At 41.9% G+C, this 27494-nt stretch overlaps 1 long non-coding RNA gene across 1 annotated transcript in view; it reads left to right on the forward strand.

The window, feature by feature from the left end:
• The window catches only part of LOC309606261, a 93417-nt gene that overhangs the window by 43972 nt on the left and 21951 nt on the right, over positions 1-27494 (forward strand). The window contains exon 2 of the long non-coding RNA XR_014231741.1: positions 1-27494. This exon is cut by the window's right edge and continues 21951 nt beyond it. This is a non-coding gene — a long non-coding RNA (uncharacterized lncRNA).

The following is a 27494-nucleotide window of genomic DNA, read 5'->3' on the forward strand; positions in this document are numbered from 1 at the left end:
GTGAAGCAACAGGGGCTCAAAAAAGTGAAGCAAGATCACCCAGAATTAGGAAACAGAACCCATCCTCCCGACTCTTAGCCAAGAGTACACCAGTTGCAAGGTATCCTTCTTTGAAAACTTCCAGCAAGTTTCTAAGAGCCTTTAACAGTAAGAACAGCTAACATCTGTATGTCATTTTATGATTTACTATGGTAGGACACGGTATCCTATCTTGTACGTGAACAGACTGATCTCATTGACTTAAGTGACTTGCTCATGATTGCAGAGTCAGTAAGTGATAGATCCAGACACAAGCTTGTGCCTTTGGACCCTAAGACTGGTGCTCTTTTTAGCTCCCTCAAGCCTGATTGCCCCGTAGACTCAGTTCTGCAGAGAATGCTCCACTCGCATCGGTCTGGCAGGGTGCAGAACCAGTGAAATAGGGAGAAGGTGGTACCTTCCCGTTTAATTGGGAGCTTTGGTCCTGAATGTGCTCCTGGGTAGAGCAGTGGAGGGGATCCTTCTTCACTCCTGCCTTTGACGATTTGATCCCGAAGTCTGCGCCTGGCTGGTGTGAGATCTTACAGTGATCCCAGCACTTGAAGTTTAGTATCTCCAGTGTTTCCTGGCACTGCCCCAAGACATGCAAGAATCTGGAATCCACATCAGCTTTTGTTGCATAGGTTCTCAGAGATTAGAGAATGCAAGGCACTTGCTGAATAGTGGTCGTTAAATACAGAATGATTCAGGCACATAAGCTTAGCCCTAGAAATGCTTTCTGCAGCCTGTCTTTTTTTTCCTGAGGGGAGGAAGTGGTGAGTTTGTGCATCCTGGAGGCCAGGTACACCTGGGACAGTACAGGGTGCCCAGAGACAAGGCACTACCTGGTATCTGTCAGTCCCTTCTAACCTCTCTGTGACGACCTGCCAGGGCTGTGGTGCCTGGCAGCCTCCTCCCCATCACACTCCTGAACACTGCTGAGCCCGGCCCAGCTAAGCCCAGCCTGCCAAACAACCCGGCACACAGAGCACAGTGAGCTGCCTGCAAGAATGCAGGGGCTGCGGCCAAGGCCTGCTTGGGTTGATTATCATTTATTGTGGTGTATTTATTTAATTACATTTGCAATTTCTTCTTTATTTTCCTTCCTTGCTCTTGGATGGCTTATGACAAGACTTTCTGGCATCACATCTAATTATACTACTTTAAAATTCTCCCTTCACTTTCAATCTACTGGCGAATATTTTTCAACAAACTTGATGGGATTAAAACTAAATTGGCCAGATGGCTTCTTTGCACCTAATTTAGCACAGCCCAATGGTGCCAGATTTCCAGGGCACAGGGACCCTTTATCCCCTCACTCACTTCCTTGAGCTGCTCAGCTCTGTTCTGCCTTTTATATTTATCAAATCTGGAGGTGGATTTAAGGAAATGCACAGATGTTCCTGAGCTAAGAGGAGCCCTGAGGCTTTAGGGTTTGGCAGAGAATTGCAGTAACGTGCTGGGAGAGGCCCTAAGTGGCATGAAAGGTCATCCTTTCATCGTCCAGTTCTGCTCCCTAGAGCCCAGCTAATAAGGGGGGTAAATGGGCTAGAACTGTGAGGCTGGACCTGGGTTTCATTTTCTGTCCCTATTATGTTCATTGTCTAAATTGGTTAGAGGATATGAGAATTTTCTGGTTAACGCTTAGATTTGTCCATCTATCCAATATTTCCTAAGTTCCTCTAACATGCCAGGCACTGATCTAGAAGCTAGGATATCATTGTGAGTAAGAACGACAGTTTTGCTCTATCAGAACCTGTGGTTTATTTAGGGGAAAATATTAAATAAAGGTGGTCCAGGTGTTGGTAGAACCCTCCTTTTTTCTTGGAACGGGAATCTTTCATAACCCACAAGGAAATTAGGAGTTTTGGACTTATCCATCTTTCTTCTCCGTAGGTGTAGGTTCTTCCTTGAATCTTCAATCTCAAATAGCATTCACTAGATGAACACAGGGGTTCACTGACTCTTTGTTTCTCAGACTCCAGCCCATGAATGAGGATGCAGGGGGATCCAATATTGACCAGAGAAATTTGCTGACCTGCCAGTTCCCTCTTTAACTGTAATGTTAGGTAAAGATATTACTCTAAGGTAAACATAAGCTTTGAACATCAAGCAACAAAAGACAGCGATCATGAAGAAGTAGGAAGCATATGAGGGGAGTCCTACAATTGCCCCAGCTTACTATCTGGAAAATGTTTTCAGGTCATGATACAGATGAGAGGAACCCAGGCAGGGCAGTTTCTTTCCTAAGTTGAGAAGATGGAGCTGGGAGTGCAGGAAAGCCAAGACAGCTAGGATTATCAGGGAAGATCACCAGAGAGGAGAGAGCTGCACAGAGAGGGTGTCCCCTTCAAGTGTTCAGCTGAGTACTGATCAGGCCATGCACATGAGAAAATTATCCAAAGTTGGGGGAAGAATCACCTTGAAAGCATTAGGGAAAAACGATAACTGAACATCACATAGGGTTAGAGTATTGCCTGTTTCCCAAATCCGCGGTAGAAAATCTCATAATTTAAGGGGCATCAGGTAGAGTTTTAAGAAGAGTCTTCCTCAACAGTGGGGAAGATTACTCCTACACTAAATGCAGCTCTGGTTTCCACCTAGCAAAGTTTGAAGCAAGTTCTGAAAGGGTCAAATGTTTTCAAGTAACTTAGCCATATTCTAAAATCCAAATTTGGAATATTTATAAGGATACAAAAATATCTAGCACATGACAAGGTAAAATCACAATGTCTGGCATCCATTAGAAAGTTACTAGATGTGCAAAGAAACAGGAAAATGAAACCCATAATGAGGAGAAAAAAAATCAATCAACCAAAAGTGACACAGAAATGACACAGATGATAGAATTAATAGGAAAGGACATCAGAACAGTAATTGTGACTGTATTCTGCATACTCAAAAAAGGTGGAGAAAGGATAGAACACATTAAGTAGACACAGAAAAAATGTTTAAAAAGACACAAAAACTTCTAGAAGTGAAGGTTGCAGTGTCTGAGATTTAAAAATACACTAGGTGGGATCAATGACAGATTAAATATTGCGGAAGAAAAGATTAGAAACTTAAGGACATAATAATAGAGACTATATAAAATAAAACACAGAAAAATGCTGAAGAAAAAAAAATAGACCATTAATGAGCTGTGGGGTGACTCAAATGGCCGAATAGCTACATAATGGAGTCCCTCAAAAAGAGGGCACATGGTAAAAAAATTGAATAAATAACGGCAAAATTTTGTTCAAATTTACGGAAATAATAAATCCACAGATTCAAGAAGTTAAAGTATAATATGAAGAAAACTACATGAAAACACATAATCAGTTTGCTTAAAACCAGTTATAAAAAGAACACTTTAAAGCAACCAGGGGAAAAAGACACATTGTATGTAATGTGGAACAAATGGAAAACAAATAAATTTAAATTCAATCATATAAATGTCAGTGGTCTAAATACTTTAATTAAAAGGCAGAGAATATCAGCTTGAAACATAAGACACAACTTTATGCTTCTTAGAAGAAAGCCAATTTAAGTGTAAGAACACAAACATATTGCAAGTGAGGGATGGAAAAAGATATACCATGATAATACTAATGACAAGACAGCTGGATTGCTACATTATGATCAGATTAACAAGGATTTCGGAGTAAAGAATATTACTGGGATACATTGGGTCATTTCATAATAATAAAAAGGTCACTTCAAGAGGACATTATAAATCTAAATGTTTACACACCTAATAACAGAGCTTCAAAATACATGAAGTAAACACTGATAGGTAGGACTGCTAGATGAAATACACAATTCTAACATTATAGTCAGAAATTTCAACATCCTTCCATCAATAATTGACAGAACAAGTAGGCAGAATGACTAATTATAAAGAAGACTTGGAAAACACTATCAACCTACTTGACCTTAAAATTTACATTTATAGAACACTCCATCTAACAAAGCAGAATACACTTCTCTTCAAATGCACATAGAATATTGACCAAGATGTGTCATATTCTGGGCCATAAAACAGTCTCGATATATTTTAAAGGATTCAATTCATGCAAAGTAGTTCTTTGAGTATAATTGAATTAAATTGGAAATAAGTAACAGAAAAATTTCTGGAAAATTCCTAAATATTTGGAAAAAACATACATCTAAGTAAGCAATGGGTCAAAATGGAAATAAAAATGAAAATTAAAAATTAATTTAAACTGAATAAAAATAAAAACACAAAACATCAAAACTTGTGGGATGCAGTTAAGGCAGTACATTGAGGGGTGTTTATAGCAATAAACACCTATATTGGAAAAGAAGAAAGGTTTTGAATCACTGATGTCAGCTTTCACCCTGAGAAATTAGAAAAAGAAGAGCAAATTAAACCCAGAAGAAAAGGAATAATAAAGATCAGAGTGGAAATGAATGAAATAAAAAAGAGAAAACTATAGAACAAAAAAACCCCCAAAGTTGTTTCTTTGAAATGATCAATAAAATTGATGAAACTCTAGCCAGACTTACTAGTAAGTAAAAAACGAAGAATATGCAAATTACCAATATCAGGAATGAGATAGCTGATAGCACACTGGGTCCTACAGATGCTAGAAGAATAGGGCAATCGTATGAACAGCTTTATGTCAACAAATTACACAACTCATATGAAATGGACAAATTCCTTGAAAAATATAAATTACCAAAACTCATTCAAGAAAAATAACTTGAAACCTTCCACAAAGTACACTACAGGTCCAGAAGTCTTTTTGGGTGACTTCTACCAAACATTTAAAGAAAAATACCAATTATAGACAAACTACTTTAGAAAACTGAAGAGGAGGGGGCACTTCATAACTACTATTATGAGGTCAGTATTAGTCTGATATCAAAACTAGGTAAAAACATTATAAGAAAAAATTATCGACAAACATACATCATGAACTTAGAAGCAAAAATGCTTAATAAAATGTTAGCAAATTCAATCTAACAATAAAGTAAAAAGAATAATGCCGCAAGACCAAGTTGATTTATCCTAGGAATGAGAAAGTTTGATTTAACATTAGAAAATCCATGTTATTAACCCATTAAAAAAAGGAAAAATATATGAGTTTTTCCATAGATGCAGAAAAACATTTGACAAAATTTAATATACATTCATGATAAAAACTCAGCAAAGTTGGATTAGAAGAGAACTTTCTCAATCTGATAAAGGCAGTCTACAAAAGTCTCTTCGATTAACATTATTCTTAATGTTGAAAGACTCAGTGCTTTCCCTCAAAATCAGGAACAAGATAAGGATATCCATTTCAACCACTTCTATTCAGCATTATATTATAGGTTCTAGCCAGTACAATTAGGCAAGAAAAAAATGAAAGTCACCCAGATTGGAAAGGAAGAAGTAAATTGTCTTTATTTATAGAAGACATGCTTGTCTATGTAGAAAATCCCATGCAATCTACAAAAAAGCTACTAGAACTAATAAGGGAATTTTGTAAGGTTGCAGGGTATAAGATCAGTGTTTAAAAATCAATTATATTTCTATATGTTAGCAACAATCAAAATTAAAATGAAAATACCATTTATAATTGAATCACAAAATAGAAATGCCTAGGGATAAATTGAACAAAAGATGTGCAAGATGTTTACACTGAAATTACAAAGCAAAGCTGAGACAGAATTAAAGAGGAATTAAATGAAAGCTATATTTTGTTTATGGATTGGAAGACCAAGCATTGTGAAAATGTCAGTTCTCCCCAGATTGATCTACGGATTCAATACAATCCCAATCAAAATCCCAGAAGTTTTTTTTTTTGAAACTTTAGAAAGTTTCAAACTGATTTACAAATTCACTTGGAAAAGCTTTTAAGTTTAATTAGGTCCCATTTGAAAAAAAAAATTTCACTTGGACATATAAAGGACCTAGAATAGTAAAAATAAATCTTAAAAAGAACAAATTTGAATTAATCCTTGAACACACTTTGAGACTTATTATAAAGTTAACAATGTGGCATTGAACTCAAGGGATGCAAATAGATCATGGAATGTAATAGAGTCCAGAAATAGATCCACACATGTATGATGTATACAGTCAATAGATTTTAAATTTTATTTATTAACAGACTTTATTTTTAGAGAAGTTTTAGGTTCACAGAAAAATTAAGCAGAAACTACAGAGAATTCTTATATATCCTCATACTACCTTCCCACCCCCAGTTTCCCCTATTATTAACATTTTGCATCAGTGTAATTAATATGTTATAATTGATTATAACAATATTGATTAAAATAATACTGATACATTATTATTAACCAAAGTCCATAGTTTACATTAGGGTTTGCTCTTTGTGTTGCACGTTCTATGGGTTTTGCAAAATGCAAAATGTCATATATCCACAATTACAGTATCATACAGAGAAGTTTAACTGCTCTAAACCTCCCTCGTGCTCCACCTATTCATCGCTCCCCAGGGATCTTTTTATTGTCTCCATAGTTTTACCTTTTCCAGAATGCCATATACTTTGAATCACACAAGTATATAGCCTTGTCAGATTGGCTTCTTTCATTACAAATTTGCATTTAAGTTCCTCCATGTCTTTTCCCGGCTTGATAGGTCATTTCTTTTTAGTGCTGCATAACATTGCATTGCACGATGTGCCACGGTTTGTTTATCCATTCACTTACTGAAGGACACCTGGGTTGCTTACAGTTTTTGGCAATTATGGATAAAGCTGCTACAAACATTTGTGTGCAGATTTTTGTGTCGATCTGTTTCCAGCTCCTTTGGGCAAATACCAAGGAGTGTGGCTGCTGGATTGCATGGTCAGAGTGTGTTTAGCTTTGTAAGAAATTGCCAAACCATCTTCCAAAGTGACTCTACCATTATTGGCATCCCCACCAGCAATGAATGAGAGTTCCTGTTGCTCCAGATCCCTTGCCAGCATTTGGTGTTGTCAGTGTTTTGGATTTTTGCTGTTTTAATAGGTTGTGGTGGTATTTCGTTGCTGTTTTAATTTGCCTTTCTCTGATGACATAGGATGTGGAATACCTTTTCATATGCTTACTTGCCATCTGTATACCATCTTTGCTGTGGTGTCTGTTCAGGTTTTTTGCTCATTTTTAATTTGGCTTATTCTCTTATTGTTGAGCTTTGAAAGTTGAGTTTTAAGAGTTCTTTGTATGTTTTGAATACTAGTCAATTAGCAGTTATGTGGTTTGCAAGCCGTTTCTCCCAGTCCGTCTTGTCTTTTCATTTTCTTCACAGAGTCTTTTGCAGAGCGAAGTTTTAAATTTTAATGGAGTCCACAGTTCTTTTAGCTGCAGTCCCTTTATTACGCAGGAGCCCTAATGAGATGGTGGTAATGTGTGGGTGAAGGGGGGAGGGGAAGCATTCTGTGATCACCTGACTATGTCTCAGTCATAATCATGTGACTGTGAGCCTGTACCTCTGGGCAGTGACCTTCATGACTGCTTCTCAGCTTCTCCCTGTGCCCTCTCAGGCAAGACTGGAAAGCTAGAGGAGGCTGGAGTTCGGTTTTCCCGTCACCACGTTGACAGCCAGAGGGGCTGGTGTTGGGCATACTGCTTCTCCCAGGTCAGTCAGGCTCTGGTGGAATAGTCTCCCTTGAAGGCAGACTTTTGTTAAGGAGAGAGAGAGAACTCTGGGCATGTTACAAAATGACTATTGCTCTCCGGTTGGAAGTGTGAGGAGATTTTTCTCTGATCTTTGCCCTGAGAACTTCCTGGGGTTCCTGGAGGGTAAACTGATGAAGGTGTGGGGGGCTTGCCTAAGACTGGGCTCCCAGGAGCTTTTAATCGCTCAAGCTAGACCACAGCTCCCTCTGCAGAAATTAGTTAATTATCCCTTAAGTGTTCCTACTGGGCTCCAGCTAGGGTTTTTGCTCCTGTAAGTTCTGTTTCTCTGTATCCACCTGTCACTGCGATTTGCCCTTTGACCTCAATTCTCTGACAGATCTAAGAGGAGCGGTTGGTTTTTAGTTTGTTAGCATTTTTTCTTGTTGTGAGGATGGGGATGCTGACTTCCAAGCCCCTAACATGTGTGACTGGAAACCGGAAGTTGTCCCTCGATTTTTGACAAAGGTACAAAGGCAATATTGACAAATAGTAATGGAACAATGGGATATCCATATTTAAAAGAAGAACTCTGATCCGTTCTCTGCACTATATGCAAAAATTAACTCAGAACGCATCATAGAACTTGAACGTAAAACTTAAAACTATGAAACATCTAGGAAAAAACTAAGGAGAAAAATCTTCTTAAACTTGGGACAGGCAAAGATTTCTTAGATACAACATCAAAAGCATGATCCATGAAAGAAAAATTGTTAAAATAGACTTCACCAAAGTTAAGTATTTCTGATCTAAAGACACCACTAAGACAGGCAAGCCACAAGGAAAAAGTATTCGCAAAGCACATAGCTATTAAAGGACTGGTACTCAGAATATATAAAATCTCTTTATTAAGAAAATAAACAACCTAATTAAAAAATAGGCAAAAGATTTGAACATGTGCTTCACCAAAGAAGATATATAGCTGGCAGAAAAGCATGTGAAAAGATGTTCAGCATTGTTTGTTATTAACGAAATGAAAACACAAATTAAACCTGCAATAAAATACAGCTGCAGCCCTATTAGAATGTCTAAAATTTAAGAGCTTGACCATACCAAGTGCAGACGAGGATATGGAGGGCCTGTATCTTTCATACACTGTTGGTGGGAATGTAAAACATGCATTCCCTATGGAATGTTTGACAGTTTCTTTAAAAGTGACACAAGTACCATAGGACGCAGCCATTATCATCCTAGTATTCATCTAAGAGAATTAAAAGCATATGTCTATACGAAGGCTTTTACTGAATGTTCATAGCAACTTGTTTGTAGTAGTCTAAAACTGGGAACAACTCAAATGTCCATTAACAGGTGAGTGGTTAAGTTGTGGTATATTCGTACAATGGACTACAGTCATCAATAAGGAAGTAATGAAGTATTGATACACCTGCAACAACATGTCAGAATCCCAAAATAGTTATCCTGAGTGGAAGAAGCCAGACATAAAAGAGTATATAGTGTAGGTTTCCATTTATATAAAAGTCTAGAATATATAAACTAATTTATAGTGACAGAAGGCAGATCAGTGGTTGTCTGGGGATGGAATGTCAGGGTGGGGCTGAGGAAACTTTTGGAGTGATTATATATCCATTTATATATCCATAGACTATATAAGCATATGTCCATATAATATATATTACATATATTTATACACATACACACACATATATATGTGTGTGTGTATATATATGTATCATTAGCTTGATTATGGTTTGGTTTCATGGGTGTATATATATGTAGAAATTATCAAATTTTTACATTTTAAATCATGCAGTTTATTATGTGTCGATTACCCAAATAAAGCTTTCAAAAAAAACCAAAAGTAACTAAGTGTTGGTGGGAAACTCTTCCCAGATTAGGGAACAGTATTGTGAAGTCCCTGATACAGGAAACAGCTGTGAACAAAGAGGACCACTGACTCTTCTAGTGAAAGGGACCGGTGAGGTCATCTTATCCATCCCCCTGTCCCCATGAAGGTAACAAGGGAAAGCTTTCCAAAGACAGGATTCTGTACTACTTTTAAGATGTTTTGTTTTTAAAATTACTGAATTTTGATCATGTTTGTATCGGGCCACATGGTATTCAACAGTATAGCAAAATCCTTCTCCCACAGAGCTCACTTTGCATGGGAGACAGACAAGATGATGGAGTTTATAAACAGTATGTGATACAGAATGGCACAGACGGGTGCTGTGAAGCAGAGAGAAGGGGCGGGGGTGGCTAGTAGTTTGTGGAAGGCCTCCCAGGAAAACAGCAAATGCTGTGCAAATTTGTGTCCCATCCCCAGAGGGAGATTGCAGAGCCTCTGGTCATTAGCATTCTGATTGGGAGAAATTCCCCTGTCTAACAAGAATCCCTTCATTATAATTAACATTATATCTTGTTTTCTCCTAGAAGAGACAGAACTAGCATATCAGTAGGTTATGACATATCACCTTGCCTACATTGGAGGCATGAAAAATTCATTTGTACATTTAAACTTTTATATAGTCTCTGCCCTCAAGTTGAGATAACTGTAGATTCACATGCAGTTTTAAAGAGCAATACAGAGAGATCCCGGGTACTCTTTGCCCGGTTTCCCCAATGGTAACATTTTGCAAGGCTAAAGTACAATATCATGATCAGTATACTGATGTTGGTAAAATCCACCAATCTTGTTTAGATTTCCCCAGTTTTACATGTACTCGTTTGTGTGTGTGTGTGTGTGTGTGTGTGTGTATTTAGTTCTATGCAGTTTTATCACATATGTCGGTTCTTGTGTCCACTCTCAGAGTCCTGATATAAAATAGCTCCTCATCACAAGGATTCTTTGTTTCCCCCTTTAGAGGGAAACACCACTTTCCTCTCACTGCCCAGCCCCTACTGTTTCTAACCTATAGTAATCACTAATCTCTTCTCCATCTCTGTAATTTTGTCATTTCAAGAAGGTTGTATAAATGGAATCATACCATACATAATTTAGGGGGATTGCCTTTTCTTTACTCAACATAATTCTCTTGGGATTCATCCACACTTTATTGTATAAACATAGCTCATTCCTTTTTCTTGCTGAGTAGTATTCCTTAGTATGCATGTACCATCATTTGTTTAACCTTTCACCCGCTGAAGGACTTCTGGGCTGTTTCCAGTTGTGGGCTATTATTACAAGTAAAGTGGCCATGATCATTCATGTGCAGGTTTTTGTGTTTATATACGTCTTCATTTTTATGGGATAAATGCCCAAAGGGACAGTTGCTGGGTTGTATGGTATTGCATGTTTAGTTATATAAGGAACTGCCAAATTGTTTTCCTGAATGGCTGCCGCATTTTACATTTCCACCGGCAATGAACGGAGAGGTAATTCTGTTTCTCTTCCTCTTCACAAGGATTTGATATTGTCACTGTTTTTTGTTTTGGCCATTCTGATAGGTATCTGGTGATATCTCATTGTGGCTTTAACTTATATTAGTGTGTGACTGTGAACAAGATTTAACTACAGAAAGGAAAAAAAGAGAAGAGTAACAGGTGTTCAATAAGAAATCTTTGGGTCACTCTGTTCACCCAAGTTGAGGAAGGACCTCACAAAGCCCTCCAGGGATAGATTGAAAGAATGTTCTATGGGGTACAGAATAAAGAATGCTGCCTGCCAGGTTGGGTTTAACAATACACTTGCAATGTATACAGGGAGCTTAAGGAGTAAAACCTGCTTTTAAAGATCTTGAAAATGTATGCACGTCAGCATGTTTATGCATCATAATCATTTTCTAAACTAGAGAGGACTTGAATCTTCCAACTTGCAATCTCAGTTCAAAGATAAGCTTAGGACAGCATTGTCCAAAGTGTATTCTCCAGAACTCTTGTTCTCAGAGGTGCTTATAGATGTTACGGGAAGTAGGTGAAAGCCAGTAAAACTGGCTTTATGAGAAGTTAGAATATGAGTAATCATGTGAAACTCTTGTAGGAGCATCTACTCTGCAAACGAATAGGTCTATTTAAGCCATGAAATCCCTCTCTTTTGAGGAATACACTTTGGTGATGCTGACCTAGGGAAAAGCTTATGCTCTGCAAATGTAATATAAAACCGAGATTGGAAATCAGTCGGCTGTCCGGGAGCAGTTAAGCAGGGTTCTCTGCTCAGGATAATAATGGTAAAAATGCATACCTTTGTATATTATTTCTTAACTTTATTAAACAGCCCCAAGAGCAGGGGTCTGGGCTGTGGTGTGCCAGAAGCCAGGGTCAGGCCTGGGAACCCCTCCCTCTGATGTGAGAGGGGGTGTCTTGGGGAGAAGCCAAGTGAGAAAGCATGGTGGGCTGTCCAGGAGAAGGCTCCGGGCAGAGAGGAAGACACTGGGTGTGCACCAGCGGGAGGAAGCTACATTTTTCAATAACATTTTTCACAGATGCTATCACCTTTTCTACTGTTCGACTTCAAAATTGCAACTGTTCTACATCAATAAGAACAAAGGTGGGAGGAAGAGCCTGGAGGAAATCCCTTGGCCAGTGAGTGCAGGGGTCACATCTCTCTATAGGGATGAGAGCCAGGAGCCTAGGCAGGGACAGAGCCATTAAAGGTGGCCACGTATGAACACGTCCCCTGCTCACCTTGGACCCATTTAAGAGACTGTGTGTGCTCCTGGGTTGACTCAGACCTAAGGCCCTGATTGTCTCATTTCTCAAGCGGGAAGCAGTCTCAGGACCATTTCTTTGGCTTCTACCCTCTCGGGAGACCAGGCGCTATGGAGTGATTGGATATTGCAGGGATCTGACGTTTCTTTCACTACAGACTCTAACACCCCATCCTGTAATGTCTAGGCTGTCGGACAGCTGTGCCGGGGCTCAAGAACTCTACGTCGTGGCCTCTGAGCAGGCAGATTTGGTCCAGAGGGTATGCTGCTGCTGGTGAGTCCTTCTCAAAACAGAATTTTTTTCTCTGGTATCGCGTGGTGGTTTCAGAATGGGGGCTGGAAGGTAGTTGAGGTGTCACACAGACCAAATGGCTTTCTTTGTGTTCAGAATGAGTTGGGCATCTTTAGAAAGCTGTTCTCTACTTGCCGTCTTTCTAGAGACAAAGTTGTAGGTGCCTCTGAGCAGAGACTTCCTAAAGATTCATCCTGCACAGAACTGGTTCCAGAACTAAGGGACCACAGGAAGAGGAGGTGGTAAAGAAGGAGGACTATACTGAGATCTGAATAAGCTTGGAGGAGGCCAACTTCTCTCCCACTTTCTTCATTACAGAGAGCGCTGGGGCTTCTGCAGGGAGAGGCAGTGGACGAGGGTTACCATGGGGTTGTGAGGTCACAGCCATCTGTGGACCAAGGGGAAGCATAGGTGGAAGCAGTCCTGACTCCCTACCCAGTCCCAGGGGGCTCCCAGCCCTTCCCTTACAGCTTGAAGCAGACCGTTGCCCCCATACTGGGATTCCAATGCCTAGTTTATTTTCTGGAGCCCCCTGGGGCTGGGTGGGGAGTCAGGACTGCTGACCCAGGCCTTGGTCTGTGGCTTCTGTAAGTTTTATTACGTTAATATAGAGTCAGAGACCAATGATCCTGACCCCCTCTGGGATGCAGAAAATTCTTAGAACACAGACAGGACCCAGCAGTTTCCTGGCAGTTGGATGTAACATCTTTCGAAGAGTGGCCTTACCTCGCTGTGGAATAGGCACCAATACCCAGCCTAGAAGCCTTTGCTTCTCCAGGCACCAGTGGGTAGTGGGTGAGGGTGCCTCCATACGGGGTCCCTTTTCTCCCTGGCCTGGAGGGCTGGGGGCCCTGCAGGTGGTGAGCAGGCAACTGATGGAGCAGTGTGGTCCAGGGGTTTGGGCCACCTCATGGCGCAGGGCCTCTGGCAGCCTTCTCAGAACTGTATCTGATTTTTACCGGAGACCCTGGCTGAGAATCCAGAGCTCTGGGGCTTAGTGAGCCCCAGATGTGTCCATTCTCTGACACAACCGGTGAGTAGCTTTTCTGGCTACCTTCTTCCTGGCTGCCAGGAGCTCTGGTAGACTTTTTGCAACAGCTTGCCATTCAGAAGAAAGGAACTGCCCACATTTCTGTGTTCTCTGCCATAAATGGGAAAAAATATGACAGAATTTGAATTGCTTTTCTCCCCCCGTGGGATAGAGTATTTTACGTTTGATTATTTTCACCCTGCTTCATTCCACAAGGCATATGAGGTGGCTTACACAAATGCATCTAAAGGAATGAAAATAAATAATCGAATGAGTCAGGGTGATGGGAAAATATTAATAAAGTGAAGCCATAAATAATTTTATCACCCAAAAATGCACACGCTGTGGTCCTGTATGTATCCTAGGGTTGGGTCACAAGTTTGCACGTATGGTGAAGGAGGTTAAAGTCCTAAAACACAATTCACTGAAAATTTTAACCAAGGAATAAACCATGCAGTGTTTGAGTCCAGAACAGGACACAAGTTGTATATCTAAGAGCAACTTTTTCATTTTTCTTTATTAGTTTTAATATGCTATTTGATTTATACAAAAGGATATTCATAACCTATATGTAAGTTATACATTACAGTAATATAATAAGTATCCATGAACCTGAAGGATACATTCCCTAACTTGTATCTACCCACGTGCTCCCTCTTCCTCCCTTTGTCCTGCTTCTTCTCTCCCGCCAGAGAGAATCACTATCTGAAATTGTCTTTACCATTCTTTGGATTTTTCATTTTGTTTTATCCACAATGCATAAATACAGAAATGATATTTTGTTTAGTTTTGCTCTTTTTAAGTTTTGTTAAAATAATATACCAATTGAAGTCTTCTGGGATTCTTTCTTTTCCATTCAACGTCGTTTCCAAGATTCCCTCATGTTGTTGCATGTATGTGCGGTTCATGCTTTTTTACTGCTTTGTAACCATGCTTTTTGTGAATATACCATGCTTTATCCATTCCCTGTTGTTGACCCTATCGGTAGCTTCTCGTATTGTGCTATTATGAACATTTGTGCTGAATCTTTTTGGCAGATGTCTCCTGGTGCATGTATTCCAGACTGTGTCTAGGGTCATATGTGTGAATAGAATTATTGGGTAGGCTTTGTAAGATAATGCCAAAGTGTTTTCCAAAGCTGTTGTACCAAGGTACAATCCTGCCAGTAGAGTACGACCTTCCTCAAATCCTTATCCTTTCCAATATTTGACATTGTTAGACTTATTAATTGTTGTCAGTATAGTGGTATGAAAATGATCTCATGTGACACTAATTGCATTTCCTTGACTGGTAAGACAGTTGAATTTCACGTATTGATTTGTTTCATGTTTTTCCTCTTCTGAGAAGTATCTTTTTCTTATGTATTTTGCATATTCTTTTATTGGGTCTTTTTCTTATTGATTCATATGAATATTTTATGTATCTTGTCTTCGGCCAACTTTTCATTTCCTAGCCAGGCGATTTTGTTTCTGACTTCAGTTTTTCTTCTATATGCTGATTACTCACAAGTTTAAGTATTCAGCCCGAGACTTCCTTTTGAGTGCCACACCCATGAGCCCAACCGTGTACTCAACATCTTTACTTGGATGTCCCGTAGGATTCCGAGGTTCAACGTGTCCAAAATTGAGCTCATCATCTTCCCACCCTGGCCGAATTCTTTAATTTTGTTTTCTATCTCAGGACCATCACCACCAACGACTCAGGTGTCCAAGCCCCAAACTTAAGTGTGGTTTTTGATGCAAGCCTCCCTCATATGCTATGCTCAGTCCATCAGTTAGGATACTAATTCATAAATATCCCTTGAATCCATTTTTGTCTCTGAAACCTGAATGCCACTTCTTTATTCAATGATCACAGGAAACCCTAACCCTTGCAGAGCCCTCCTAACTGGCCTGTCATCTTGCTTCCCTCCAATCCACGCTGTGTAGTGCAGCCAGGTGATACCTTTCCAAAGCACACGATGTGGTCAGGTAACTCCCTGGTTAAACAGTTTTCATGGCTTCTATTTCTTACGAAGGTCCAAGCCCAAGAGACTCCTCGTCAGGCCCCACTTCACCTCTTGCTCCTCATCTGTGGCCAAATCCTCTGCTTGCCCTGTGCTCAGTTGTACCCAGATATGGTAGAAACTGTGTTATCTGATAAAATTAATAAAAATTATTGGGTAAAACAGAGAACCATAAAAATGATGTATACATGGGATGCATATTTTATTTCAAAACACGTAAATGTACATTTATTCAGCAATGTTTTGAAATAGGGCCAAGACCTTTTCTTGGAGTGTCTGTAAGTTGATGGGTGTTGAGAGTCATCTTTCTTGCATGAACCACACCAGTAATGGATTATTTATGATTTCCAGTTGCAGTCTTCCAAAAAGTGTATCATAGACTTGACACTTGAGAAGCAATGTGAGTGCGTAATTCTTCTATCTTTTAAAGGCTTTTTTTCCTCCTCAAGCTGTTGAAGTTGTTTTACCCATACCTAATTTGATAATATTTTCTTTTTAGGATTCACCTTCCTGAAATCTTTTCAAAGCATTCTACTTAGAATAAAAACAGCAACTTTCTTTTCACAATCATATTTCATGAGTTTACATGGTATTTAATTAAATTGCATTAAAACTGACATAAACAGCTTTGGGAACAAACACAGCTGACCCTTGATAAGCATTTAACTCATCTGGGGGTGCAGAAGTGCACAGGCTTACAACCGTGCATGCTCAGTGTGCTGTGGGCGGCAGTCAGTTTGTTTTACAAAAGAGTTGATATAAGGGAAGGCTGCTTTAGAGAAGGTCTACTCTATTTGCAGTTCTTTAAATGCTCATCTCCAGGCTTTTGCCTGAGTCGTTTCTTCTGCTTCGGATCCTGTTTTCCATTTAAGTTCACTCCTAATTCTTCTTCAAGTGTCAGTGTACTTATCGCTCATCTGATAAGCTTTCTCCGACTCCCTAGGACTTGGATAGAAACCTCACTATGTGCTACCATGGGTTTCTATCTCCCTCTCTGAGGTTCCTCAACATTTGGGGTCAGATTATTCTTTTGTGTTGGGGTCTGTTCCGTGCACTGTAAGATGTTTAGTGTCATCCTTTGCCTCCCCTAGATGCCAGTAGCACCCTCCCCCAAGCTGTGACAATCAAAGATGTCTTCAGATGTTACCCATGTGCCCTGGGGGACAGAATTGCCCTGGTAGAGAACCACTGCTCTAGATTATAAATGTTTTTTGAACGACTGAATGACTTTATTACTTGGCCTGATACAAAATCGAACAGCAACAAAGCAGCCTATAGATTCAGGAAAGTACTCAGGTGCTCTTTCAGGCAGTATCTCCATCCTGCAAAATACATTTCAGTGCACTTTTTATTTGGAGCTTTGCTGCCGGCCTAGGAAGTTGTTTTTACTGCCTGCAGGAAAATGCGATGATGTTTTGTATATTTTATGTTATTTTTAGCCTGCTTTGCCATCTGCCCAAATCTTAGGCCTTCATAGTGGGAAAGACATTCTACCGGTCAACTGAGATCTACAGTACATTTCCAGGTACATTTTGATCTCCGTGCTCCTGAAGTTTGTGTAGGAATGACTCTATGTAAGAAGGGAGGGGTGGGTTAGACGCACGGTTAGCTTAGCACGCCATCCTGTTCAACAGTCTCTCTGTACTGTACCCCTTGCAAACCAGCTCACTAGACCTCTAGGTGGGAATCATATTTCCTGGACACTGTCCCACCTATCTATGGGAACTTTAGTCATTTGTTTGACAAATATTTTTGAGCACCTAATATTTTGAGCTAGACGCTGGATTAAATGCTGACCATCATACATATGTTATGTGATTTACCTAAAAATAAGTTTAGGTGATAGAGACACTAGTCCATCATTGGACTCAATGCTGGTCAGAATCCTCCGTGTTGTCTAGTTTATGCCTCCCTCGATTTAAGGGAATGTTGGGAGGTGATTAAGAAGACAAAGAAATGGTTAAAAGGCTGACTGTCTTGCTTGAGGAATTGCCGTGAACACTGAGGTTCTCGCCTGTGGGACATCAGCAGCGAGGTGACAGGTCTCATCTAGAAAAGGGGTCCCTCACAGACGCACGGGTCCAGGCAGCACGGACACCACGGATGCCTTCCTGACCTCTGTGCTGTCGGCCCCACTGGTGACAGCGGTCTCACCCACTGTCCTTGAGACCCTCCCTTCCGCCCTGCTGTGTTTGTGCTGCACCTGGGCCTGCAGGACCGTCCCGCGGAACTCTCACTAGGAAATCCCTACCTGCTGAACTCTGCTTGGGGAAGATAGGTTTACCTGAACACTCCCAGGAATAACTGTTGTGCTTTGTGACTTTTTCCCTCCTTGAGCTGTTGGAAATACCGAGTTTGATGACGAAGCTCTGACGGGCACACTAGCTTTCTGTTAGCTGACTGCCTGCAGAGGATCAGAGGGAAATTCCTGCAGGGCTCCCTGCTCTGGTCCACCCTGGCTTCATTTTCCATCTCTGATGCTTCCAGCCGTGCAAACATACACAGCGTCACCATGGCGACTCCGGGACAGATACATGCATGTGAAGAGCGCATGAGGCAAATCTCTCCTCTGATGCATTGTTAGGAGAGGAGAAAGCCTTTAAAGGCTCTCAGAGCCACCCTGTTGCCCCCTGATTTTCACACAAGAGCAGCTACCTCACTCGTCAGCATAATATCCTTTCCCTTGTATTTTGCTTTGCTCGTGGAAGTGACCTCAAGCTCAGGGAGATGTCACTCCAGGATGAACAGAGCCTCGGACCCCTAGACCCACCTTACGTGGTTTGCCCGCTGTTGGATGGGGCTGTGGCCTCCACACTGGACTGTAAGCTCCCTGTTCTCCGACCAAGACCTCTCACCTCTGTGAGCGTCTGACGTTGACCCTCCCACCTCTATTCCCACCATGCCCACCTCCTCACATTGGGGTCATTGCTCCCCTTGCTTCTGTCCGCTTTCCCCCCCAGCCCCCTGCCATCCTGTGTCCCATCCTGTGGGACAGTCTTTCCAGGGCTATTCCTGAGGGAGCTGGTTATGACCATGTCACACTGGGTTCTGGTTCACGTCTGACCTTTTTTTCCAGGTGAAATCAGGCTTAAGTGAATACAAAGCAATGACAGGGAGAACGGCTGCAGCCTGAAGAATACACAGCAGCAGCGAAATGGGGGTGCAAATGGGCGGGGGTGGCTCAGTGGGGGGCACTGGGGGCAGAAGAGGGGTCGGCGGGTGCGGGGAGCAAAGGGCAGGGCTTATCTGTCAGCCCCACCACACGGGGTGTGTCCAGAGGGCCAACTCTGATCACTTGCTAATACGTTTTGGGTGCTGTGCTGGGGAGGGATGCTGCCCTCTGCTTCTGCACTAGAGGGTGATTGATGGTGGTCACTGGCCGATGCCTGTGGTTGGTACGGCAGGCGAGGCTTTCTTCCCCTGAAATAAATGAGTGTATCTTCCCTAACGGTGGGGAGGAAGAAAGTCGATGACCAGGTATCTCTTTGGAGAAGGAACAGCAGATCAGAATAGGTCAATTTTCATCAAGTCAGCCCTCGGTTCTAGAAGGAGAGTCCACCTACTTTGTCATCAAGCCCCAGGTTCTCTGTCTGGCTTTCAGGATTTGCCTCGACCTGGCTCAGACCAACTTTAACTCCACCTTCTCAGCACACCCCTCCTGCTGCGCCAGGCACATTGCCTTTTTAGTTCTTGAAGGCAGCATCCTACTGCCTGCTTCCGTGTCTTGAGTCCTTCCCCTGCCTCCTGAAATCACTTGCTGTAAAGGCCGAGCTCAGGACCACTGCCTTCACCAGTGTGAGGACAGGTGCCTCCTGGGGGGGCTCTCTCCTGCCCCCTGCAGCCCTGGCCCCTATAGTCCGCACACGCGTCTTCCCACACGGCCTCCTGTGTGTAAGGCCTGTCGTGTGGTAGACGGAGCTCCAAGCTAGAGACTGTTCTGCTTACCAAGCCCCAGGGACAGGGCCAGACTTGTGGGGAGTGCTTTGTTACCACATGCTGAGATTCCGTCTTCTTCAGAAGTCTGCATTGCCCCTGTGGCACGCTCTTGGTTACCTACCCAATCTGCATTTCCTTCTTCTGCCTTGGTCACAAGACCCGGTGTTACTCCAGTAGCCTTATGCCCAGCTGAAAGGCAACCTTTCCCAGGCTACTACCCAGCTAAGGGTTAAAACAAAAGGGAAGCAAACATTCTGGGGCAGGACTTCCAGGCAAGTTTCTTAAGAGGAGGACAGAGTTAAGTGTTCTGCAAATATTTCTTTTCCCAGTTTGCAGCTTTTATTTTCTTAACAACGTTTTCCAAAGAGAAAAAGCTTTCAGTTTTGGTGAAGTCCTGGTGGTCACTTTCTTCTTTTATGCTTCACGCTTTTGGTGTCATAGCTAAGAAGTCTGTCTTACCCGTGACCACAAAGACTTTCTCCTGTATTTTCTTCTAGTATAGTTCTAGTTTTAGCACTTACTTTTAAGCCTCTGGTCCATTTGAGTTAATATTTATATAAGGTGTAAGGTGAGGGTCAAGGTTAATTTTTTTCTCTTTTCATAAGGATGCCCCATTGTTCTGAGTGCCATGTGTTAAAATGACCCAGGTTTTAATCTAGCATTAGGGGCCTCTGCGGCTGGGCTTCACGGGGTCCTAGAACCACTTGAACTTGCTTGTGACATGTTGTGAGTATGTGCACATATAACTTAGGAATGGGAGGATGGAAATGGGGCTTTCACCAGGTTCTGGAAGGGACCCCTGACCCCCAAAAGGGTGCAGGTCCCCACTGTCACGTAACGCAGCCTTCTTCACCTCACTGAACAAGGGCAGCCACAGACTAGAAGAAAGGGACGTCAAACAGTGCGTGCGAGCCCCTTTGGACTTCCTGGGAAGAAAACAATAAGATCCGTTGGGAGAAAGCCTGTACAAACATACACAAACTGCTCTTAATAATAGTATGAGAGCAGAGGCAGTAAAACCTTGTAAAGTCTGGTACTAGGCATCTTTAACATAACACATAATTCACAGCGGCTGTGTGTTTGTTTCTTCTGGACCACTGTGTTTTAAATGGAAGAACCTCACTGAGCAAGAGTGTTTAAAATGAAACTGTAATTAAGGGGATTTTGTGAAAGTGGCCGAAATTAATATTCAGAATTCAGAGTCTTGTAATCCCCAAACATCAACCAGCTCTCATCACCAGAGAGCATCGCTCGCCGACAGGAATGGTCGTGAGGCTCTGAAAACAGCGGATGCTGAACCCCCGGAGCCGCAGGACACCCGCTGCCCTGGGTCTGAGCAGCAGTGGCCACTCCCCCGAGGGTGAGGATGGGACACACATTCCTGACGGGAAAGAGAGCTGGACACTCATCAGCCTTTCATTCCCCGGGGCAGCTTCTTGCCCCGCATTTTCCAAGATTTTGGTCAGACCACCCATCAGCTGACCTTTCCAGGTCTCTGTTTCCTGGGGAGTGTCCACTGTGACTCAGACCACGACGCTGGGGCCCCCTGATCCACGGCAGCCGCAGCCCCGAGCGCTGGAAGGAATCTTGGATGTTGGCTGCTCTGGCCCTTTAATTGACGGTGAAGAACATCGGCGCCCAGGGAAGACGTGAAGTCACTTGCCCAAGTTCACAGCTGTAGAGGCAGAACTGGAAGTAGAAGCTGGTGTCCTGACGGCCACACCAGCCTGCTTTCCACTCTACACGGAGGAGAAAAATGGAAAAGCAAACAGACCACGGAGTCAGCCGGAGCTGGGTTTGGGTTCTGACTTTTTCCTTGTAACCTGTGTAACTTTGAAAAGTCACTTAACCTTTCTAGTTTGCAGTGTCCTCATTGGAAAACAGAGATAAATATTCAGCAAATATTGATTAAGCACCTTTCCTGGACCAGCACTTGCTGCTTTTGGTCCTGGGTACACAGGGAGGGAGACAGGCCAAGTCCCTTGGCCCGAGACATGGCCCTTGTACCCTAGAGGGTGTGAAGGGTGGAACAGGGCCTCTCTGAGAAGGTTATTGTCAGCATTAAATGAGGAAGGGAGGGTGGGGTGAAATGGGAGATTGGGACTGACATATATACACTACTGTGTATAAAATAGATAACTAATGAGAACCTACTGTACAGCACAGGGAACTCTCCTCAGTGCTCTGTGGTGACCTAAATGGGAAGGAAATCCAGAAAAGAGGGGATATATGTATACGTATAGCAGATTCGCTTTGCTGTACAGCAGAAACTAACACAACTCTGTAAAGCAACTAGGCTCCAGTAAAAATTAATTAAATAAATAAAAACAAAAATAAAAATTCACTTATAAAAAAAAATAAATGAGGTGGTAAATGTGAGTCTCTTAACACAGTTCTTGGCCAAGTAGACATTTAATAAATGGTAGCTGTAATTGTTACTGTATATTCCAAATATACGTATGTATGTATTCACAGTCTCCCAAAAGAGGGCAGACTGCTGGGGTGGCAGGGCCCTGTCTCAGTTTCCTGTCCGGGATCAGTGTCTGTGCTCCCCAGGCGGCCCCTGACAGTCTGTTCAGGGACTAGAGTACTGCCTTCACCTACCTTCAGATTCTCAAGTATCGTCCTCACTTCTCTAACAGCCTAGTGATTAATCCAGATGCCACCCTCAGTTTCTCAGTGGGGACCTCTCCTGGAAGTCTGCAGGGGCTGGTGACCCTCCTCCAGCCGCCTGTGCCCTGCAGCTGGCATTTCCCCTGTGGCCCGCTCAGCTCCTTTGCACTCCTCTGGCCCTGCTTTGGTGCTGGCCTGACCTGCCATCTGGCTCCCTGATCCCTCATGTGGGACAGGTTTGCTCTCTCCTGCCCGGCGCTGTTGTCCTCCCAGGCCTCTCGTAAGGTGCAGGTAATGCGATTCCTGCCAACAGTCCAGCACCAGCCCTTAGAGCACCAAGTACACTCCCGGCTTCCATCTCATCCCATCTCCAAGCCCACAGTCTCTTCTGCAGTAATGGGACCTATGGGTGGGGAGAAAAGCCCTTGGCTTTAGAAGCTTGTAAACTGTACATCCACCAACCCTCACATGTGGGGCAGGGTGAGCTGCGACTTTGGTTGGTGGGTACAGACAGAGACAGCCGTTCAGAAAGGAGAGAAAATGAGAATTAGAATGACCCATCAACACTTAGCAGGGGGATGCTGAAATCACGTCTCTCCTTCCACTGTCAAATCTCCATGATGTTCTTGTGAATGCTCCCTGATATATCAGAGTCTATAAACAGTTCAACCCAAACTAGAGAAAGTTAGGGTTATAAAAAGAGCAATATAAATTTAAGAGAGTGTGTTTCTGGATGGCAAGCCAGTTTCTGAACAGTTCATGTCTCTTCATCTTGTCTTTAGTGAAGACAATTGAGAATTAGGTAATGATAATAGCTAACAATTATGGAGCACTCAGAGATACTGTTCTAAGTACTTTAGAAAAATTAACTTACTTAAGCCTCAAAACAACCCTATGAGGTAGGCAGTACTGTAAGTCACTGTATTATAGGTGAAGAAACTGAGGCATCAGGAGGTTAAGTAATTGGTCCAAGGATATGCAGCTGAGGTCCAACCCCTGGCAGTTTAGCTCCTGAGCCATCCTGCACCACCACCTATGATCCATTTATTACTCAGTAACTCACACAAGAGAAATGCTTTTTATCTTATCCCAGGCAGGAGCAGTAATTTCACACAAGTGTGCATTCCAACCACATTCTGTTGTCAGAAGCTGTTACTGGGGCAGCCGTGGAAGGGGAGGAGCGGGCGCACATGCCAGGTTGTGGTTTTCCTTCCTGTTGCTTCAGGGCAAGAAGGGGATCTCCATCCTTTCTTCCCTTGGAAAGCTGGGTCATAGCCTTCCATCTCTCTGTAGTGGCAGCCTCTGATCCTTCCACCTGGGAAGGCTCCCTCCTTGTCCAGACTGTTTCTGTTAAAAAAAAAAAAAACTCGTTAAAAAAATCCCAGAAGATTTGTAAATCAAGGTGTACTTGAATGAGAAGTGATTATTCTGATTGGCAAACTGGGGGTCAGGAGCTGGGCATGGATAACGCAGCCCCCTTTCTCTGCGTGCTTCCTGTATCTGCCGATGCACTCCCCTTATCCTTGCTTTCTACAGCAGAGACTTGAGAGGGTGGGTTCTGCTCCTGCAGGTGAGGCATACCTGGTCTAGGGCTGCCGTGGCTGGGTGGTTAAGTCTGGTGAATTTCAGAGTTCAGTGTGGGGGAGCCCATTGTTGCTGCACATCTAAGCCATGTTTCCCAAAAGTTACTTTGGTAGGAAAATTGGTATTGTTATCTTGCCTTTTAATTTGGTTCCAAACATGCACAGGGAAAGGGGGAGCTAACCATTTCCTTTCCTATCACTAGAGTTGGCCAAATCAATCTTGAGGTATGGTTAAGAATATACATAGGTACATATACACAAATATACATGGATAAAGAGCTGTGAATCAAGAATCACAAGTGTTTCAAAGAAGGATGCATGTGGTGGTTTTACTTTCTTCCCCTAGGCTGAATCCACTATGCTTGGGAGCTGGACTCTTAGGAGGTAGAGAAGGTCTGAGTGTCCTAAAGTAAATTATCTGTTGTCCATGGAGCTGAGGTTTCCCCAATCTGACTTTCAAGTAGACAGGATGGAATGCAGAAGTAGGCTCAGAGCAGAGGCAACTCGAAAACCTAAGTGGTAATGCCAAAACAATACTGGGCTGGACTCAGAAATAGATTATATGAGTTTTGGTTAGCCTGGGTTTGGTGATCTCAAACCTTGACATACAGGAAACAGTTAACTAGAAAGATGAACAGATATGTACCATTTGGACAAGAATTTGTTCACTACCACAGATTGCATGCAATAAATGTCATTTCCTGAGTGCCCATTATGTACAGGCATTTCCATATCCACTCTTTCAGTCATTATCCTGACCAACTTATTGAGGAAGCTGGGAAGCAGAGAGGTTGAGGTTAAGGGAATTGTACAGAATCATAGAGCAGGAGATGAGATTTGAGCTCAGGATTCAACAGGGCACATCTTTTTTTTCCATTGTATGATCTAAGGACACAGGATTCCATTAAGTATGGAAAAATGACATAGTCACTGTTTTTTAAGGAGCTTAAAGTTGAACTGAAGACAAATACACACCCATGATAAAAAGATTAATTGTCAAATATGCTCAAAGAGCTAAAGAGCTAAAACATGAACAAAAACTAAAGGAAATCAGGAAAACAAAATGAGAATACAAAAAAAAAGAGAGAAATTTTTAAAAATAAATTTATTTATTTATTTATTTTTGACTGCGTTGGGTCTTCGTTGCTGCATGTGGGCTTTCTCTAGTTGTGGTGAGTGGGGGCTACTCTTCGTTGTTGTGTGCGGGCTTCTCATTGTGGTGGCTTCTCTTGTTATGGAGCATGGGCTCTAGGCACGTGGGCTTCAGTAGTTGTGGCATGCGGGCTCAGTAGTTGTGGCTCGTGGGCTCTAGAGCACAGGCTCAGTAGTTGTGGCACACGGGCTTAGTTGCTCTGCGGCATGTGGGATCATCCTGCACCAGGGCTCGAACCCGGGTCCCCTGCATGGGCAGGCAGATTCTTAACCACTGCACCGCCAGGGAAGTCAGAGATAGAAATTATATAAAGGAACTAAACAGAAGTTCTGCAGCTGAAAACTATCATAGCTTAAATAAAAAATACACTGGGGGGGATAAAGAAAAAGCATATGGGAGATGGTGGACTAGGAAGACCCCAAGCTCATCTCGTCCTACAAATACACCAAAACTACAAACACATATAGAAAAACTCTCTCTGAGAACAACCTTAAGACTAGCAGAACAGCTTTTCTACAACCAAGGGTATAAAGAAAAACCCACACTGTGACTGGTAGGAAGGGAAGAGAAGTGATCTCGTTGGGACCCACACCCCTGGTCGGCAACCAGAAGAGGAGGTGGCTATCACAAGCTCGGGGATCCTCCCTAAGGAGTAGGGGTTCGAGCCCCACATTGGGCACCCCAGCCCCAGGATCTGGCACTAGGAAGACAAGCCCCCTTGGCTGGTTTTGAAAAACAGTGGGGCTTACTGGAGGGCTGTAGGAATCAAGACTTCACTCTTAAAGGCTCACACACAGACTTGCTCACTCCCAGGGAAATGCAAATCAAAACCAAAATGAGATATCATTTCACACTTGTCAGAATGGCTATTGTTAAAAAGACAAAAAATAACAAGTGTTGTTGAGGATGTGGAGAAAAGGGAACCCTCTTGCACTGTTGGTGGGAATGTAAATTGATGCAGCCACTATGGAAAACAGTATGGAGGTTCCTCAAAAAATTAAAAATAGAACTACTACATGATCCAGCAATTCCATTCCTGGGTAATTATCTGAAGAAAACAAAAACACTAATTCAAAAAGATATATGCACCAGAATGTTCATAGCAGCAGTATTTACAATAGCCAAGATATTGAAGAAACCAAAGTGCCCATTGACAGGTAAATGGATAAAGAAGGTGTGATCAGCTATAAAAAGGAAAGATAGATGAGCCATAAAAAAGAATGAAATCTTGTTATTTGTGAAAACATGGGTAGACCTAGAGGGTATTATGTTAAGTGAAATAAGTCAGACAGAGAAAGACAAATACTATATGATTTCACTTATATGTGGAATCTGAAAAACAAAACAAACGAACAAATATAGTAAAACAGAAACAGACTCACAGATACAAAGAACAAACTAGTGGTTACCACAGGGGAGAGAGGTGTGGGGAGCGGCAAAATAGGTGAAGAGGATTAAGAGGTACAAACTGCCAGTTATAAAGTAAATAAGTCACAGGGATGTGATGTATAGCACAGGGAATATAGTCAATATCTTATATGAACTTTGTATGATGTGTAACCTATAAAAAAACTGAATCACTATGTTGTACACCTGAAACTAATATAAATATTGTAAGTCAACTATACTTTAATAAATTAAAAGAATAAAGGGAAAAAAAAGTGAAAAATTCATGAGGGGGTTCAACGGCAGGTTTGAGCATGCAGAAGAACCAATGCAGAAGATAGGATGATTAAAATGATCCAATCTGAGGATCAGAAAGAAATAGGGACAAAGAAAAGTGAACAAAGCATAAAGGATTGGGAACTATCAAGCAAGTCAACATAACATTATGGGGTCCCAGTAGGAGAAGAGAAAGGAACAGAAAGATTATTTGAAGAAATAATGGCTGAAAAGTGTCAAATTTGATGAAAGACGTAAATCTACGAATGCAAGAAGCTCAACTAACTCCAAGTAGGCTAATAAACTCAGCGACCCACTCTGAGACACATTCTAATAAAATTGTTGAAATTTCAGAAGAGAGAAACTTGAAAGCAGAAAGAGGTAAACAACTTGTCATGTAAAAGGGATCCTTAATATTGTAGGTTTATTACCCAATTTCTCATCAGAAACTTTGGAGGCAGGATATAGTGGGATGATATATTTAAATTGCTGAAAGAAAACATATTGCAGTTACGAATTCTGTATCTGACAAAAATGTCCTCCAAAAATGAGATATAAATTACGATGTTTCTAGATAAGCAAAAGCTAAGGGGTTTTATTATAACTAGATCTGCTAAAGGGAGTTCTTCAGGTTGAAATGAAAGGACACTAGACAACAATTTGAAGCTATAGAAAGAAATAACAATCTCCTGTAAAGTTAAATACACGGATGAACATAAAAGCCAGTATTATTGCAATTTTGGTTTTTAACTCCACTTTAAATTTTCTACAACATTTGTAAAGCAAATGTATAAAAAAGAATTATAAACTTATGTTATTGGGCAATGTATACAGATGTAATTTGTGGTGTTACTAACATGAAGTGGAGGGCAGAGCTGTATAGGATTAGAGTTTTAATATGCCATTGAAGTTAAGCTGGTACCAATTCAAATGAGATTATTACAATTTTAGGATATTATAAGTAATCCCAATAGTAACCACAATGAA

Source organism: Balaenoptera borealis (genome assembly GCF_965194805.1).
Source record: "Balaenoptera borealis genome assembly, chromosome: 11".
Taxonomy (NCBI): Eukaryota; Metazoa; Chordata; class Mammalia; order Artiodactyla; family Balaenopteridae; genus Balaenoptera; species Balaenoptera borealis.